Below are 17,998 nucleotides of genomic sequence, written 5' to 3' on the forward strand. Positions count from 1 at the left end.
GTGTCATATTTATCATCTTACTTTGGGGATTAATACAATGGGCACATAGTAGGTATCCAAGCTGTCCATTAGAATTAAGTTGAATTGGCTACAAAATAGGATTAGTGAATAGATCACTTTCTCAATTTTAAAGGCTTTCTATAAAAAGAAAATGATTTTGATGCCCCCTTGTCTCCAATATAAGCAAAGAAACCAATCTCTCACCTCACCATTCATTGAAAACCTAGAAGATTTAAATGATTTCATCACTTCTATATAAATCCCAGGCAAGACTCAAAAGAATAAGTATTAGTTCGGGCTGCTCCTAGATTGTTACTGAAAGTCTTGGTTGATGTGAAAAGGTGGTCGAAATCAATTGAACTGGAGTGAAAATACTAAAAGCAGTCATTTATCCAGTAGAGATTTATCAAAAGATTAAAGAGAGTGCATGGAAGAATCACATTTGCAGGAAACAGGATTTGCCTGTTGCTGTTAATTCTATTTTGCTATCTCTTCGAGGCCATTTGAGGAAAATTTAAGATCAGAAAGTGAAAACATTGTGCTGGCAGTAATCAGAATAAAGACAGCTGAAAAGTTACCTGCTTTTCAGAAGGAATTTGTGTCATTTTTCATGTGTGGGATCCTTGCTTTCCTGCTACCTCTACACACTCTTCAACTTTGATGGGCTTCCTAGTGCTTAGTCATTGCTCCAGTCGGTGTCTGAGGCTGACCTAGGCCTTCTGGCCTGAGTCCTGTAGGCTTACATGATTCCTCTTCCTCTCTGACAGTGCCTGTTCTTATAGATTTCAGTTATTTGTTTTCTGTCTCAGGCTATGTTTTTAGATTTATGTCCGGCTGCATATCTAGGCAAAGCTGCCAACACACCATTCCCCCGCTCGAGACCTCTAACAGATCTAGCTCATCTCTTAGTTTCTCTTTTATTATTCCCAACCTTTAAGTAGTAAAACCAGTGAGCCTTTGAAAGTCATTTACAGACAATTATTAGCTGACTGACCCCTTTCTCTTTCTCATACAGCTACGATATTGCCATTCAACATTCAGGCACAGACTTTCTGGATAACCTGTAGTGATTTCTATAAAGATGCTGAGCCCTAACTATATCATCACATACTTCACTGCTATAGTGGGAAAGGAACTTATGTAAAATAAGTAACTGCTTTTCTTCATTGTTTACTACAGAGGAGATTCCTTCACAATATAACAAATAAATGTTATAAAACCCTGTAATTTAATTTAAAATACGTCAGCCTGGACAAAAAGGCGCATTGATGTAAGCTATACTCTAAGGCCTGCTTCATTAGCCCCACTTCAGAGCTGGTCAGCTGGTAAAATTCATCTATCTTCAATCAGTTCAATAAATGATAGTAATTGATGCTCTCTCTGATGACATTCATGATAGTTGATATGTGTAAACTTGCTAAAATATTTTATAGAGGTTAAGAATTCCAGGACTAAGGAGCAGTATATGTATAAATGAAATTTATAATCAGATAAATAATCATAGTTCACATGAAAAATAATTGATTCATCCAATGGTAGGTTGAATGAATGAAATCTTTTATTCCATATAATTCAATGATTTTTCAATTAATCTAATTGAGAATTAGATTGGAAATTTTTATTTTTATTTTTTGTCTCTAAGATTAGGAAAGCTAGATTCTTTAGCTAAAGGATAAGAGTCTTGAGTAAAAGTTATAGATGTATATCATTAGAAATGTTAAGCTTAGCATGCCATAATAGCAGGAAAATGGAGTATTTGAAAGCCTGGAACATAATGCTCATTTATTTTCCCTAATCACAGAAGTCATTTGAAGGATAAGTCATCTGTTCTTCAGGCAAGAAAATCAGAAAATTGCTTCCCTGCTAAGATATTTTTGCTATATTTTCAGAAGCAGAGCAATCTACAAATCTGTCTTTTAGTAGGAAAAAAAATCCTAAGAAAGAGGAATTAGTGGAAAATTATCTTCAGGAATGTTTAAAAAGGACTCCTGAAAAGAGTAGCAAATATAATGAGATTAATTTACTCTGTGCTTCCTTACAGGTGCTACACATTGTCACAATCACTATTGTTCTGATCTCCTTTTTCCAATTTTCTTGAATTGATGGGAAAAATCCAAGGATTTCATGACTTGGTATTGAAGTGGTATTTTTTTTATCTGATATGTCAATCTCAGTATTTCCTTGAAAAGAAGATAAATGAGCTTAGCCAAGGTGGTACAACTATAATTAAAGGTTGAACAAAATGTGGGGAAGAATAGTGAGATGATTTTATGGCGTTTAGACCTACTATTAGAAATATCTGACTTATATGTAACAGTCATTATGAATGACTTAGGGAAAAAATAATACACTGACAAGTATGTGCCTGTTATTTTACATTACAGTATACAGATTCAGTCATAATATATGACATATAATCATCCCTCCCCAGAATCTTGTCATAGTTTACGTCAAAATTCCTTAATATTAAGAGAATTCCCATCATACTCCATAGTATCATTCTATTCAATGGAGTTTCTATTTGTTTTTATTCCAAGATGGAGACCAAAATCTTTCACAACCTAAGTTCAAATGTAATGTATAATCATGAAACTACAGTATACACTATATACACAATCTTTTAAAGCATATACTGTTGATCACACAGATCATCCACACTAGAATGTAGGAAAACAGTACACTACAGCATGGATACCAGGAGGTAGGGATCCTGGGGCCACTTTGAAGGCTGGATACTATAGTTAGATATATAGCTAAGCCTGCTTGATTTACTTTTAAAATCAGATAATTCTTATTTATGACCTAAAGTAGCAAAATAAAACTGTGTATGCATGATTAAAAAAATGTAAATGAAGTTCAAACACTTGTAAAATAAAAAATTTTAAATGTAATAAGTGCATTTATTTTAAATAAAATAAACTTTAAATGACTTTAATAAGATATAAATAGTAATTAATAAGCTTCATTGATAATTTTAAATCTTTTTAAATAGAAATTAAATTTCTTTTCAAAATCATTAATATAGAATTATATGAAGCTTAAATTATATATATGGGTTCTAGATGACTCAAACACTTTCAGATTGCTATGAATCCTAACATTTACAGTCCTGATTATAAAATTAGCAAGCTGTAATGAGGTTATAAGTACACAAACATACATGCACACACAATCTCAGAGGCAGATGTCTGGGGTAAAAAAAGATGCAGGTAAAATAATAGCATTCTGTTATTTCAATGTAAAGATAAAAAGGGGAAACTATTACATGCTAGAAGTAAATATAAATATCAAATTTTACATAATATTTACTTTCAATCAATTCATCATAGAAAACACTTTATTTTTTTTTTTGTTTTTTTAAAGTTTCAAGGAGATATTTTGGCTCATCATCTAGTTTTTAATTCTTTTTCTATCCTAGAAGTTCTTCTAAAAGCTAAATCTCAGCAAAAGTTAATATACACTTATAAGTAGTCTTGTTTATGCTTTTAAATACATATGGATTTTCCAACCTATATACAATTGGTGGCTTTGATCTTGATTGCTTCTTACATTAGTTCTAGGGAAAAGAGTAAGTTTATTTTTTAACTCCATGATATTTCTACTATCAAATTAGAAACCTGTTTTATTATGTCCCAAACATATAATCCAGTTTTGCTTTATATAGATTTTTAAAATAATTTTATAACTTCAGGATGTTCTTATATCTGTGCTGAGCCACTTCACTGTTTTCATGTTATAAATTGAGGATAGCTGTGTGGTCATGAAAGTAAAGTTAATATAATCTGCTGTGTGGTCATGAAAGTAAAGTTAATATAATCTCTGAGAATCTCAGTTTCCTCACTTAAAATGTAGTGAAACTCATGATATTCACAGTCTTGTACTTTGATCATAGTTTTATATCTATGAAAAGAATTCTAGCCAAGGACACACTGCTTTAGTTAGATTTTCCACCCACATTATCAGTATGGAACATGCATTATCAGTGAGACTCTGGTTTGGAATAGGGAAAAGAAAAATAGATTAAAAGCTAAAGGTGCATCCATTATCATATCTGTGTCTTTGCCTATCACATTTGTTTTGTGGTTCTTTTACATACACTGGACTGCATTGTATTTCCATGCATAATTCAAAAATTGTCTACATCACAAATATGTTTTGGACATTAAGAAATACTGTACCTACAGTTGAATATGGTTAACATAGTAATGGCATTTAAATAGCATTTACCAAATGTCACACTGTAATAAATGTATGTTTCAAAATATAGAATGGATAATTATTATACCCATTTTTATATTTAAGAAAACTGAAGCACTAAGAGATGATGTGAATTTCTCCTAGTTAACCAGTCTGGAGTAACAGTGGTGGGATTCACTTCCAGACTCTCTAGCTCTGGAGTCCACCTTTCAAATAATGAATAAATTGTGAGTTCTGAAGAAGTACAAAGCACCCTGAAACAAAAAGAGTAAAAAAAAAAAAAAAAAATCTGATTAGTACAGAGTGAAAATTAGCAATCATTTGGGATATGAGAACAGACATTGATAAAGTCACCTGAAAACTTAAGAAATCCTACTTCTCTCATTGCAGCTATATAGTGTCAAAATGAGAAAGTACTACAGCTCTACTTTGCTGCTCTTACCTTATGAATAAAGGTCAGTGTGATACTCAGTCGTTGACCTCTATCACCTCATGACAGCAACCAGTCCTGAGCTCAAAACTACTTCTCTTAGTTCCAGCTTAGAACCTGCAGTCACCCCAGAGCTGATCCTTCCTATCCCAGCCCCACAGAATCAGTCTTGGCAAGCCCCAAACTTACCCAAAATGCTTCCCGCCCTTGCTCCCTTACATGAACGCCTCATGGACACGTGCTGTCAGTCTACCCTGATGCAACAAGTCGAAAAATTCTGTTTCGCTAGGCTTTGGGCTTGTTCCAGGAGGTCTTTCTGAGATAGGTTTGAGCAGTCCAGAATTTTAGAACCTCATTGGCCATTCACAGTCATCTCATAAATGCAATAGGCTGTTTTTGTTTTGTTTAGTTTTGTTTTCTAGTTTTCCTCATCTCCCTGAGGTTTCACACGTCTTGGATTCACTGGTTTTCTAATCCATGCCTTAACATTTATTTAGTATTGGTGTTTGCTAAATATCCATTGTGGTTCCTCTAGCACCAGTATTCCTCTGTTGGGAAGTATGAGAAAGTTATTCAGTCTCATTAAGGTGCAGCTGCTTATCTGTCAAAGAAGGATAGTAAGAGTCCAATGCTCAAACCATTTTGTGAGAATTAAGTGAAATAGCACATCTAAATTGACAGCCTAAATAGTGATAAGCAGCGAGAAAATGTCAATTATCATTATTGTTTACATATAGCATTATATTTAACTTACTTTGTTCCAAAACTGACTTGACATGGGACAGTTATGCAGATACTAAAATAAGTTGATATGCTTTTTTCTAGACATATAAGTAGGCAGGTAGGTAGACAATAATATTATAAAAGAAAAAAATAAAGACATTTATTGTACTGCCCTAAGTTTATGCAGTAAGATGAATTCAGAAAAAAAAATGCCCTCAAAAGTACATTTTATAAGATTACATTTAATTGATTAAAAAGAGGGTTAAATATTCAACTGTCCTTTTAGCTTGTTTTTGCCTTTCTTGTATTTTATGAAATTTGTTCAGTGTACTTCCAAATATTAACATTTGGGAAAAAATGGTATATGCTTTGAAACATTTTAATATATGCACTCATTCATATATTTACTCATCAAGTCTTTATTGCGTCTAAATGTAAGCTGTGGCTAGCTGTGAAAGAGTATTTTGGGACTTTTTTCCCCTACATTGATGAATATTGCATTTTTTTAAAGAAATTTGTTTTTAAAGTAAATCATTTGATAAAAAGGATACTTGGCCGTACAGGTGGGGCTTTTGTTTACCCCGACACTTCAATTACAGCCTTCCTATTTTCATTTATATATCACCAATTGAGAGTCAAACATAATTTAATAAAAATGGCTCATCTGAATAAAATGAAAAAATTTAAAACCATTACATGGATATATAAATAATTATAATATCCATAACATTTTGCAAAAAAAAAAAAATCAATTTTGGAGTAACTTTTGAAAATAAGATAATTCAGAGATCCACTACTAAGATTAAATAAAAAATCTGCATTAGATTGGTATTTTCAATAACTTCCTCAAAGTTAGTATCTAAAAATGCATGATATATTGAGGCACAGACGTGGGCATTAAAATTTCCCAGAGAATGAAGTGTTTATAATGGGAAAAAAATATTTTGGTGATAGCATGGAATAGATTGAATGGAAATTTAATGCTGGCTATGTTTTATCTCTTGTGCAAATTTCTAACTGGGCTGCTCCTTGGGCAAGTTCAAAACTTGCTCCCTCCCCTCCCCTCCCCTCCCCTCCCCTCCCCTCCCCTCCCCTCCCCTCCCCTCCCCTCCCCTCCCCTCCCCTCCCCTCCCCTCCCCTCCCCTCCCCTCCCCTCCTTTCCCTCTCTTCCTCTCCCTCCCTCCTTCTCCTCCTTTAATTGTATGTTGCATACAGAGTATTGAGTTAATTTTGCTTCCCTTTTAATGGCATATTTTGACGACTGATTCCTGTAAGACCCTTTTTGTGTTTGTTTTGTTCTCTTTGCATTTATCACTCAAACTAAACCTCTGTAGGAATCCATTTGTTGCTATGCAATGGGCATCTTATTGTTTGTGTGTATTCTTACAAAATTCATATTATTTTATGTGTTTAATTTTTTACTCCTGTAAATGCATAAATGAAATTTATATATATGTATAATGATTTATACGTATATAAGGATTATAGATCTTATTTTCTTTCTTTTTTAAAATCTTGGCATCACTTTTTAAAGATTCCCTCCTTTTTGTATGTACACATCCAGTCTCTTTCTTTTAACTAATGTATAGATCTCAGTGTGTATCCACCATAATTTTGTCTCAATTTCCCTATTTTAAATTTAAAAGAGAAATGCTAACCTTACAGTTGTGATGATGTTAGATAATATATCCAAGCCCTCATTATACTTCATAATTTGCTAAAGATAATCAGTAAATGGTAACCAATATGACCTCAAGATGGGATGGTAGACAGACAACAAATTATAATCATGTTTCAACTCTGCTGCTTATTATCTGTGTGACCTTGAACTCATTTATCTTATTAGAGCTTCAATATCCCCTTCTGTTAAAAATGTGTAAAACCTACTTCCAGGGTTGTTTAGGGGTTAGAGACAATGGCTATAATTGCCGTTGATCGTACATGACATACTCTATATGCTTAATGTCAGTGTTAAGAAAGTGAGAGTCTTAAGTGTTAAAGTTATTTTTTCTTTTAGCTTCCCAGTGGCTAGTATAATGCATGGAACAGAATATGAAATGAATAAATTTGCTGAATCAATGAATGGAAATAGAGATTAGCATCTGGAATATTGAGTTGGTAAAATAATACATAATATAAAAAAGCAATTTGAATAATAGATTACATTTATTTAGTTAAAAATCAGTGTCAGGAACTTCCCCAACTGCTTTATACAAAGTATCTCATGTAATCCTCATTCCACTTCAACCCACTGTGGTGTATTCTATTATAGCTTCTTTTTCACAGCTGAAAAAACTAAAACCTAGAAGGCCAAGTAATTTCCCTCAATTGTGCTCTTTGTTATTGAAACTAAGGGTCTTGGAATAGAGAACCTATGCCTTTCTCCATAAGAGGAGCTGCCCCTGTCTTGAAAAAGTAATCTTATGTGGATGATATTGTCTGGTAGAAGAGAGATTAACTTCAATGTCGTATGCGAGTGCATAAACACACAATACCTGCATGCTTTTGGATGCGCCAAAATTTTAATCTCAAACACATGTTAGCTCTGATATTACTCTTACGCAGGTAGGAGAGAAAAAAAGGAAGGAGAGGAGTCCCTTGGTGAAAGGCCAAGTATGGATATCTGGGTTAAGATGTTTGGAGTGCATCTTGTTAGTGCAAAGTCATTAAGTGTTGCAAGAAAGGGGTGCAATGATAAAGTTGGCCTGTTCTTAGGTTTCTATATGGAATAAATTGAACAAGGAAGTACAGAACTTTGGGTGTTCAGTTCAAAAATTATTGCACAAATTCAGATAGGAAAATGAAGCAAGTCATTGGGGTCAAACATACACACAAATTTATGGATAAATTTTAGAGATAAATTTTACAATAAAATATTTGATAAATAGTGTTGCTGTCAAAAGAAACAGTCAATAAAAACAAACAGAAGTTTGAGGGAAATTGAATAATTATGAATGCATTACCTTGAAGCAGCCTATTGATATCCTTTAAGGAGAAGGTATCATGGGGAATTAGCTCTATTTAAATTCAGTTCAAAGCAAAGGTCTGAATAGATATTTAGTTTTAGTATTCAGCTAGGCATAGGCTGATGGAAACTGTGGAGGTGGTTCAGGTCTCTGTAAGAGAATATAGAGGTGATGAGATTTTAGTCAGCAGCCTGAAATCTACAGGGTGAGCATGAGGATCCAAACACAGGCTTTATATGTATCAGTCCCTCTCATGGATTCCTTCTTATTATTTTAAAACTCTTAGACTCCATTTTTTTTTTCTATTTGACACTTACTTTTAGCAAAGAACTTTAAAAATTTTGTAGATAATTTATTACAAAAATAATGTACCTTATGTGAAAATAGTGTTCCTTATGTGAAAAAAATGAGACAATGCAGAGGAATATAAAGTAGAATATTTGACACTCTCTTCTCCCTGCTCTGCAGTCTTTCTCTGAACCCCATTCTTTAGGGATAAGAACTGGTAACAATCCAATATATAGCCTTATGCCTCTATTTTTAATGTATTGTTTCTCTACAAACAAATTTCCCACTAGATTAAATAAAAATATAAGTGCCTTTTGGATTATGGAGTTGTTTTTATTATGAGCTTCTCTTTATTTTTACATTGTACTTAGTTTTTAAAAAATGGAAGAAAAGATGGAAGGAAGGAGGGAAGGAAGGAAGGAAGGAAGGAAGGAAGGAAGGAAGGAAGGAAGGAAGGAAGGAAGGAAGGAAGGAAGGAGGGAGGGAGGGAGGGAGGGAGGGAAGGAGGGAGGGAGGGAGGGAGGGAGGGAGGGAGGGAAGGAAGGATGGAGCTCATCTATGGAATTTAGTCACTATGCAAAATATAATGCTGTAAACAAGCTGCAGTGACTGTTTGGCCAGGGATTTGTCAGTGGAAGCAGGGAGCCAGCAGTGATAAAGGAGCACTTTATAGCTGTCCGTCCTGAAAGCACATGTGAAAAATAAGCCCAATTTGAAAGAAGCTGGACATTAATTAAATCTTGGATTTGCTCCAATATTTGCTTTAAAATATTTTATAATTTGCTTATCAATCAAATCAATCAAGCTGCACACACACACATACACACAAAGATGATCTGGCAGTTGTGGCTTGGCAAACAGAAACACAATAAATGAAGTGCTGTTTGACACATGACACCCTGCCACCCAGCATGCCCAGATCACATTCATTCTGGCATTTTAAAACTAGTCATGGAGACATAGACGCTACATATTTTCCCTTTTCAACATTCAGTTGAATAAAAATGCTCCAAAGCTCCTATTGGCCAGCTTCTGGGCTTACACAATTATGAGCGTCTCAAACCACTTTATTAATTTAAAAGTGCCAAAGGTTTGGTTGGGTCAAAATTTTACTGAGAAATACATTTTCAAATGAAGTGCAGTGAGAGTGCTTTGTGTGCAGTTGGGCACCTTTGATGTCTAATGCACCTGATTCTGTGGCTCTGGAGATGAAACTAGCACCACACATCATCAAAATCATAGCTTGAAGCGTTTGCATATAATGTCATAAAACTCAAGTTTGCACCATAGGAACATGTCTTCTTTTCCTCTGAACGTCATCAGCCTCATTAGAGCCACGATGTTGAATCATTTTCTGTATCAACGATGTTGCTTTTTACAAAATGGTGGCGTAATAGGACATTTTTATTTACATGTGGAGAGTCCCTGGATTTCCAGAGTAAAATCTTAAAGAACTTGATTGAACTTCAAATGCAAGTTTTTTCTTTTATTTTGTAAGGAACAGCTTGACCAGAAGTAGTTCTTCCATGGCAAAGTTTAATTAGAAGATTGTTTCCTTAGTCTTAGAGCAATGTGTTTCAAGTTGTAATGTGCAGCAGAATCACCCCAGGGCATGTAACACAGACGCCTGGGTCCCCCTCCCAGAGTTTCTGTTTCTGGGGTGAAATCTAAGAATTAGCACTTGGATACCCAACGAGTTAGGCAATGTTTTCATTGCATGAATAATTTATTATTTATGTAAGACTTCATTCAGGTTTATGGATAGTGGGGATAACTCTAAGCTCTTGAATAAATGGTACTCGAAAAGGAGAGCAAATGAAGCACATGAAGTCCCGGATGTTATGGATACACACCAGGCTGGAGGGTGATGCAGTCTTAGAGATTGACAGGCAGAACTGCAGACACCTAAACATTCTATACATTTTTTTAGGTTACATTAAAATAAAAATGTAGCATTACCATAGAAAAGATGTAGAACTTTTCATCAGTGGCTTCACCACTGACGTGAGGACAAAGAGCAACATGACTAATTAAAGTAAGATGGCTTCAACATTAATCTTGCTGAATTCTAGAAATAGAATTGCAAAGTGAACTGAGAGGAATTTTTTTTTTAATTTTTTTTAAAAATATATCTTTATTGATTTCAGAGAGAGGGAAGGAGAGGGGGAGAGAGAGAGATAGAAACATCAATGATGAGAGGTTCATTGATCAAGCGCACAACCGGGCATGTGCCGTGACCGGGAACCGAACCCCGATCGCCTGGATCCTGAGTCGACGCTCAACCGCTGAGCCACGCCCGGCTGGGCAGGAATATTAATGATCACATTTGCTCCCCAAATATGTTTGTAAACTAGTGTTTTCACCATTGTTGATAAAGATAAGAAACGTTTTTCTGATTAAGCTAAAAAGATGATATGTCTACTTCCATTGAACTCTTTCTTCGGGTCATATAAATACAATCTCATTGAAAAATTTTTGAACAAAATTAGATTATAATTGTTAATTTTGACCTACTGAGATTTTTTATCATCTAGTTATTAATTTTTTTTTATTTTAAAAAGATCAGGAGAAAATAAATCTGTTTAGTAAATTCTTTCTTTAGATATATTAATAATCTATTTATAGTTAGTACAGACAACTTGAAGTATGAGCAGTCACATCCGTGTCATTTTTTCATTACTCCTTTAGTCTCCCCATCCCCACAATGGCAATCAGTGCAAATATCTATCCTTGAATCTAGCCCCTTTCTTCCCACCTCAGAATTTTTTCACAAAATCTCCTGATGTTTATGGCATCCAACTCCTGCATCCCGCACAGGTACGGAACTGCTCGCCATAACCTTTTGCAATATCCCTCGTGAGTGGTGAAGTCACTACCAGACATTATTCCTACAGAGCCAGAAGCTTTATCACTGCTGAGGGGCCTCATTGGTGTCTGGATCTCAGCAGAGGATGTGGTGATTCTTCACAGAATGATGACTGTCCTTCCTGGATCGATCTTAGACCTGCCCCATGCTTGGATATGGTTGCAGCCCTTAGTCGTCACTGATTTTAGTTCACGTGCTCTGCTCAAAGTAGGAGATAGCTGTAAAAGTGCTGGACAAGATGGGGTCTAACAATTTCCTTTTCAGGAATCAGAACTCTTTTCTAACCTTTCCCAAGGATAAAGTAGCATCTCTACTATTGCCTTAAAATATAAATTATCTTACTTTTTTCCCTTGGAAAATCAGTCACCTCTGTCTTTTCATCTAGTATGGGCAGAATGACTATCCTCAAAGATTTCCATATAATGTCTTGCCTTTTTAAGAGATGTTCCTGTAACTGATACAAAGTTGATTTTCATCCTGGCTTTTTATTATACTTTATTTATTAAAAGCAAAAAGAGAAAATAAATTATATGTGTCATAGGCAAATATGAAGTCAATTTTAAGTGTGTATGCTCACATGCATTTTTAAAAGGGGGGTGATCCTATACCATTTTCCACTGATTTTCCACAAAACCAAATTCATAATTAGTTGGTTAGGTGGATGTAACTTTAGGGATAGAACATGTAATGGCAATTTTTAGAAACAGGACTCAGCATAGAAGATAGCCACAGTGTATCACAGACACAGGAAAACAACAAAAAGCACTGACGTTATAGAAGTCAGGGAAGGAGAGCGTTGAATGCAGAGGAACCCATTAGATAAAGAACACTGCGATAGCTGCTCTCGGGGCATTTCTGGAGCGTTGCTGTTAGGTTATCAGTTTCAGTGTCTTACCTCTGGCAACATCGTCAATGAACAGGCCTCCAGGGAGGACCTCCAGCCCCAGCAGCAGCAGCAGTGGAGGAAGGTGACAATTTAAAGGAAGCAGCGGGAGGTGCAGAAACTCTCACTTGCTCCCCATGGCTAATAAATAATGGAGAACCCAGACCCACCATTCAGGCACATTTATCTGGCCTTATTCTGCCTTGTCTTTCCACACATCCTCATTTATCATGTGCTGCTAGCACACCATGCTACGCCACGCCACGCCACGCCAGTGCTTCTCAAATTATTTGTGGTTAAAAAGGGGGTCAGGATTTTCCCTCAAATCTACTGTGGACCAATATTTTTATAAAAGTCAATGAAAATAAATTAGCAGAAACATGACATTTTAAAAATATATATAAAGTCCAAGTATTATTTTTTAATATTAGAATACCAAAGTTTCCATGCTGTATAATTTCAGTTATAGATCATTCCTGAAAAGACAAAATTACAGAAATGGACAACAACTAGGTGGTGGCCAGGGGTTAAGGAGAGGGCAGCCGCAACAGGTAAATGGGTGCGGATATAAAAGCCCAACGTGTGGGAAACTTGTGTGAGGGACGTGCTCTGTATTTTGACTATATTTCAACACTCTGCTTGCAGTATTGCTTGTAGTTTTGCAAGTTATTTGGGGGAACTGAGACAAGTATACATAGGATCTCTCCATATTATGTCTTACAACTTCATGTGAGTCTATAATTATCTCAAATAAAAAGTTTATTTTGGCCCAGTGGTGTAGCTCAGAGGTTGAGCATCGACCTATAATCCAGGAGACCCTGGTTCAATTCCCGGTCAGAGCACATGCCCAGGTTGCGGGTTTGGTCCCCAGCAGGGGTCGTGCAAGAGACAGCTGATAATATGACTCTCACCATTGATGTTTCTATTTTCCCTCTCCCTCCCTCTCTCTTTGATATCAATAAAAATGTATTATAAAAAAAAGTTTATTTTGTATAAATAGATATAAAATACAGTGTCAAATTGTTGCAAATGTTTTTAAATGTTTGGTCTCATTGAATCGTAACATGCAATGGATAGACAGTGCTTCACAGACCACACTTGGAGAAGCACAAACCAGCACTTGTAAAAAAATGTTTGAGTTCAAGATCAATCCCACAGCCTTTCTCTAACTATTCTGAAAACAGACTGTTCTTTTATGCCACTCTAACTTTTCAGCCTCATTACCCACCTCTTCACCTCACACCATCCTCAGTATATGACAGACCTTTGCTTTTCTCTCCTTAGCTTAACTGGCACCCCTACTTAGACTCTTCTCCCCTAAATCATATCTGCTTTCCCAAATCCACCTTTCTTTTACATGCCAAGGTGACTGTCTTCATTCATAAAGTTTTTTCTAGATTCTACCACTCAAAATTACTATCTCTCATTGCAGTTTCTCTTTATCATATATAATAATTTCTTTTAAAATAACTGTGCATTTTTCTTTCTCCTCACTTTTTATTAACAATTTTTTTTTTTTTTTTTTAATTTCAGAGAGAAGAAGGGAGAGAGAGAGATAGAAAGATCAAAGATGAGAGAGAATCATCAATTGGCTGCCTCCTGCAAGCTCCCTTCTGGGGATCAAGCCCGAAACCCAGGCATGTGCCCTGACCTGGAATTGAACCCTGACCTCCAAGATCATGGGTCAATACTCAACCATTGAGCCACACCGGTGGGGCTCTCCTAATTTTTATGAAAAGGTATGGAGAACATTACATACAGGAGTCACACAATAACTGTGGGCTGAAATATATTAAGCCAAATAGGAAGAGCTGCCAACATCTAATTGGTGCCTGAGAGGATCCCTGTCTGACTGAACAGGTTCCCTTACATCAGTATGGGAAGCAATAGCTGGTGACTTCAGCTCAGGGATCTTTTCAATGTGTTTTAGTTCAAGTTGATTCTTCCTTGATAGATCAGACGAGCATTATCTAAAGAGAAAATAGCAAATCAGCGTGCAGAATCATCATGGGATTGGAATTTTAGAAATTTAGCATGTGAGGGGTTGGAACGGCTAGTGACTTGATAAAAATTGAACATCTTAGTCATTCAGAATCCTGGTTGAGAATGTTATGGAAAAACATGCCCCATTGATTTAGAGAAGCTATAAAAAATAGAAGCTGGTGGGGAAAGCAATTGCAATGAAAAATCCAAATACTGGTAGCTCCATTTCCTATTTCCATGTAGTGATATAATTAAGATAGTATCACAATCATTACTTCAGCAAACAGCCTAACCACATGTGGTTCAAAAGCTTTTCTATTTCCATAAAATTTATGGAATCCTTTCACTTATTTATATTTACAGAATATTTATCACAAGTAGTAATCTGAAGGGTTAGAGCTTCAGCAGCAAAAAACATACTCCAACTTTGCTCCATTTTCCGTATTACATTTAACTGAGCTTTCCATTTTCGTGATTAGTGCACACTGCTAGACTAAAGGCTGTGCAAATTGCATGTCATCTTCTACAATAAATTTAGCTCCCCACGAAGATATATAATTAAACTGGGCAGTGCAATCTGATTATCTGTCAAATATAAATGAGTCACCCTGCTACCTTCAAATACTAGTTCTCTGTGTCTACAATGAATTAAAACACTTCAATCTGAGATGCAAAAGTGATAATAAAATCTCCATTCAGTCAGCACATATTTATTGAATGCCTGCTGAGTGCCAAGCAATCTTATATTTGAAGAGCAGTTTTTCAGATAAACCTTACATAATTTTTCAACAGATCTTCAGAATAGCTCTCTGATCTATAGAAGTAGAAATATTGGTCTCAATTTACAGATGAGGAAACTACTTCAGAGAGGGACAGTGATTTCATGGGTATTGCACGCTATAGTTTTAAATAACACTTGCGTCTTCTGACTCTTCACCATTTAGTCTTTTTATAGAGCATGTTTTGTTTCCAAGAATAAGATGCTCTGTACATAATAACTGGAGTTCTGGTGTTTTGTGTGAATTTTTTTAGCATAAAACTGCTTATAGTTATGGACAACCTATTCTTCAGTCCAAAGGTATTGGCCCTGTGGGAGTCTAGTGAGTGTCATGCATCGCAGATCTTTAAGATTAAATAAATAAAAGTTGCAAACATTTTTTTCAGAGAACAGCCAACTTCAACCTATGGCAAATAATTTTTAATGTTAACAATGTTCATATTTTCAAGGAATCAGTAATGTTCCTCAGCATTAGCTCATAAGAAAATATCTAACAAGATAAATTCTTTCATAGCTATTAAATGTGCACACACTGCTTTATAATTAACCCTTCAAGTGTCCCTCATACAAGAGACTTAATTTTCTACCTGAGGATATAAAATCTAATGAAAAGTGAGGATGAACAGCACCATGCATTTGCCATCACGGTCCTGCCCTTTAATAAATGTAGTAAATAAAGGCAGATTAAACTCCACTGGAATGTAAGCTACTATAGGGCAGATTTTTTGTTTGTTTTGTTCATTGCTGTGTCTCCAACCCTAGAATAGTATCTTGCAAATAGGATGCAGTCAATAAATATTTGTCAAATGCATGCAGCACTTTGAAAAGAAGTCTATATTCTTATTGATTCTCACCTGATTGCATACATGTCTGCGATATTAGAAGTAGTTGTCTCCAACTGGTAATTTGTTTAAGTTTAACGTGTGGCTAAGTGAAGCTAAAGCAGCACCATGATGATCCTGTGATGCCCGGATAGTTTACAATGTACCTCAGCTACAGTTAGCACCTGCTGTTCCAACAGTCATCTTTAAATATAACAATGAACACCCACCAGTGACATCAATAGACTGAGAGCATACTTTCACAAGTCAGGACTCTCAGATATTTAGAATAAAAAACTCCTTATATCACAGTCTCTAGCCTAGTGCCAGAAATAGACGATGCACACTAAACATTCAGTGAATCTCCACTTGGTTTTATGTCTCCATAAACAAGAACTTGTGTGTGTATAATATAATATAGTCTTATATAATTCACATGGAGGTAAAACTAAAACTCCTAATGACATCATATGTCTATTTAATAATATTTAAGGGACTTCTCTCTTTAATATAGTTGTTAAGCTAATAGAATTTGGACATGGGGAGACCTTGGCTCAGAACTTGGCTTTGTCAATTACCAGCTTCCTAAATTTTGTCAAGTTAATCTTTTCAAGTTTAAATTTCCATTTCTTCAAAGTGAGAATAGTAACAGTAACAACTTTATAAGATGGTAGGGTGTAGTAATTGAGTTACCTGCATTGAGAGGCAGCAGGGAATGTTGGGTCAATGAAAAGAGGGCAAGTCCAAACTTGCAATGATGGCTCGGGTTGATTCTATTTATATAAATTGTATTCCAGTGAGGGCCACTTTATTTCTGTAGATCTATGTATGATATTGGCTTAAATCCAAACTCTACAATACACAGAAATCTAAATTCCTCTTCAAGTTTTTGTGGATTTCGAAGGATCACGTACTCATGGTGACCTCTGCACCTAGAGTGCTGTTACCATGCCTTTCATTATTTTTGGACCAAATATTTTCATTGACTATGATGAGAAGATGAGGCTTTTCCTAAAGCTCTATACTCTTCCAAAAATACACGCTCATACAAGGTATTTAAAATAAAAATTATTGATTTTGGGAAAGAGAGATCAATTTGTTGTTCCACTTAGTTGTTCATTCATTGGTTGCTTCTTGTATGTGCCCTGACTGGAGATGGAACCCGCAACCTTGGCGTACGGGGACAACGCTCTAACCAACTGAGCTACCAGGCCAGGGCTATACAAGGTAATAACCAGACGGCTTTACTGAAGATCTTGGAGTTGAAGGAAAGGGATCACATTAAAACAGCAAAACAACGTCAAATATATGTTACATAATTATGTTTTTACTTATTTTATTTTATCTGATTATTTTTAAAAATCCTTACTAGAGGATATGTTTTTTATTGATTTTAGAGAGAGAGAGAAACATCAATGTGAGAGAGAAATATCACTGATAGGTTGCCTCCCGCAAGTGCCTTTACCAGGGATAGAATTCACAACCTGGGTATGTGCCCTGACTGGGAATCAAACCCACAACCTTTGGGTGTACCGGACGATGATTCAGCCAACTGAGCCACCCAGCCAGGGCTTTATATTTTAATTTTTATATTTTAGCTACTAAACCACATTTGGTCTTTTGCACCATATGATAACATAGTTGCCCAGGATCTTATTTGTCCATCTGCCTCACCTCTGTGCTCTTCTCCTCTACCCATATTCTCTTCCCATGTCCTTACTTTAGTCAAAATTGTTCTTGTTTGGTGCTTCAAACACGTCCAGTTCCTTCGAGCCACAGGAATTTTGAAGTATTTAATTCTACTCCCCCCAACTTTTACCTAGAAAATTGATCCTAATGTTCAATTCTCAGTTCAATTCTCACTTTTTCAAGGAAATGTATGGCACACTTTACATTTTATTAATTTATCTGAAAAACCTTTCTGAATCAGCATCATACATTGCATTGAGCCATATTTTTAAAAAATGGTGTATATGATGTGATTCAGAGCTGCTAAAGAGTGCAGTTGTCTAATATGAATTTATGCTATTATTTCCCCTCTGTTGAAGGGAACTCTCCTGGAA

This window comes from Miniopterus natalensis, chromosome 2 (genome assembly GCF_054644295.1).
Source record: "Miniopterus natalensis isolate mMinNat1 chromosome 2, mMinNat1.hap1, whole genome shotgun sequence".
Taxonomy (NCBI): Eukaryota; Metazoa; Chordata; class Mammalia; order Chiroptera; family Miniopteridae; genus Miniopterus; species Miniopterus natalensis.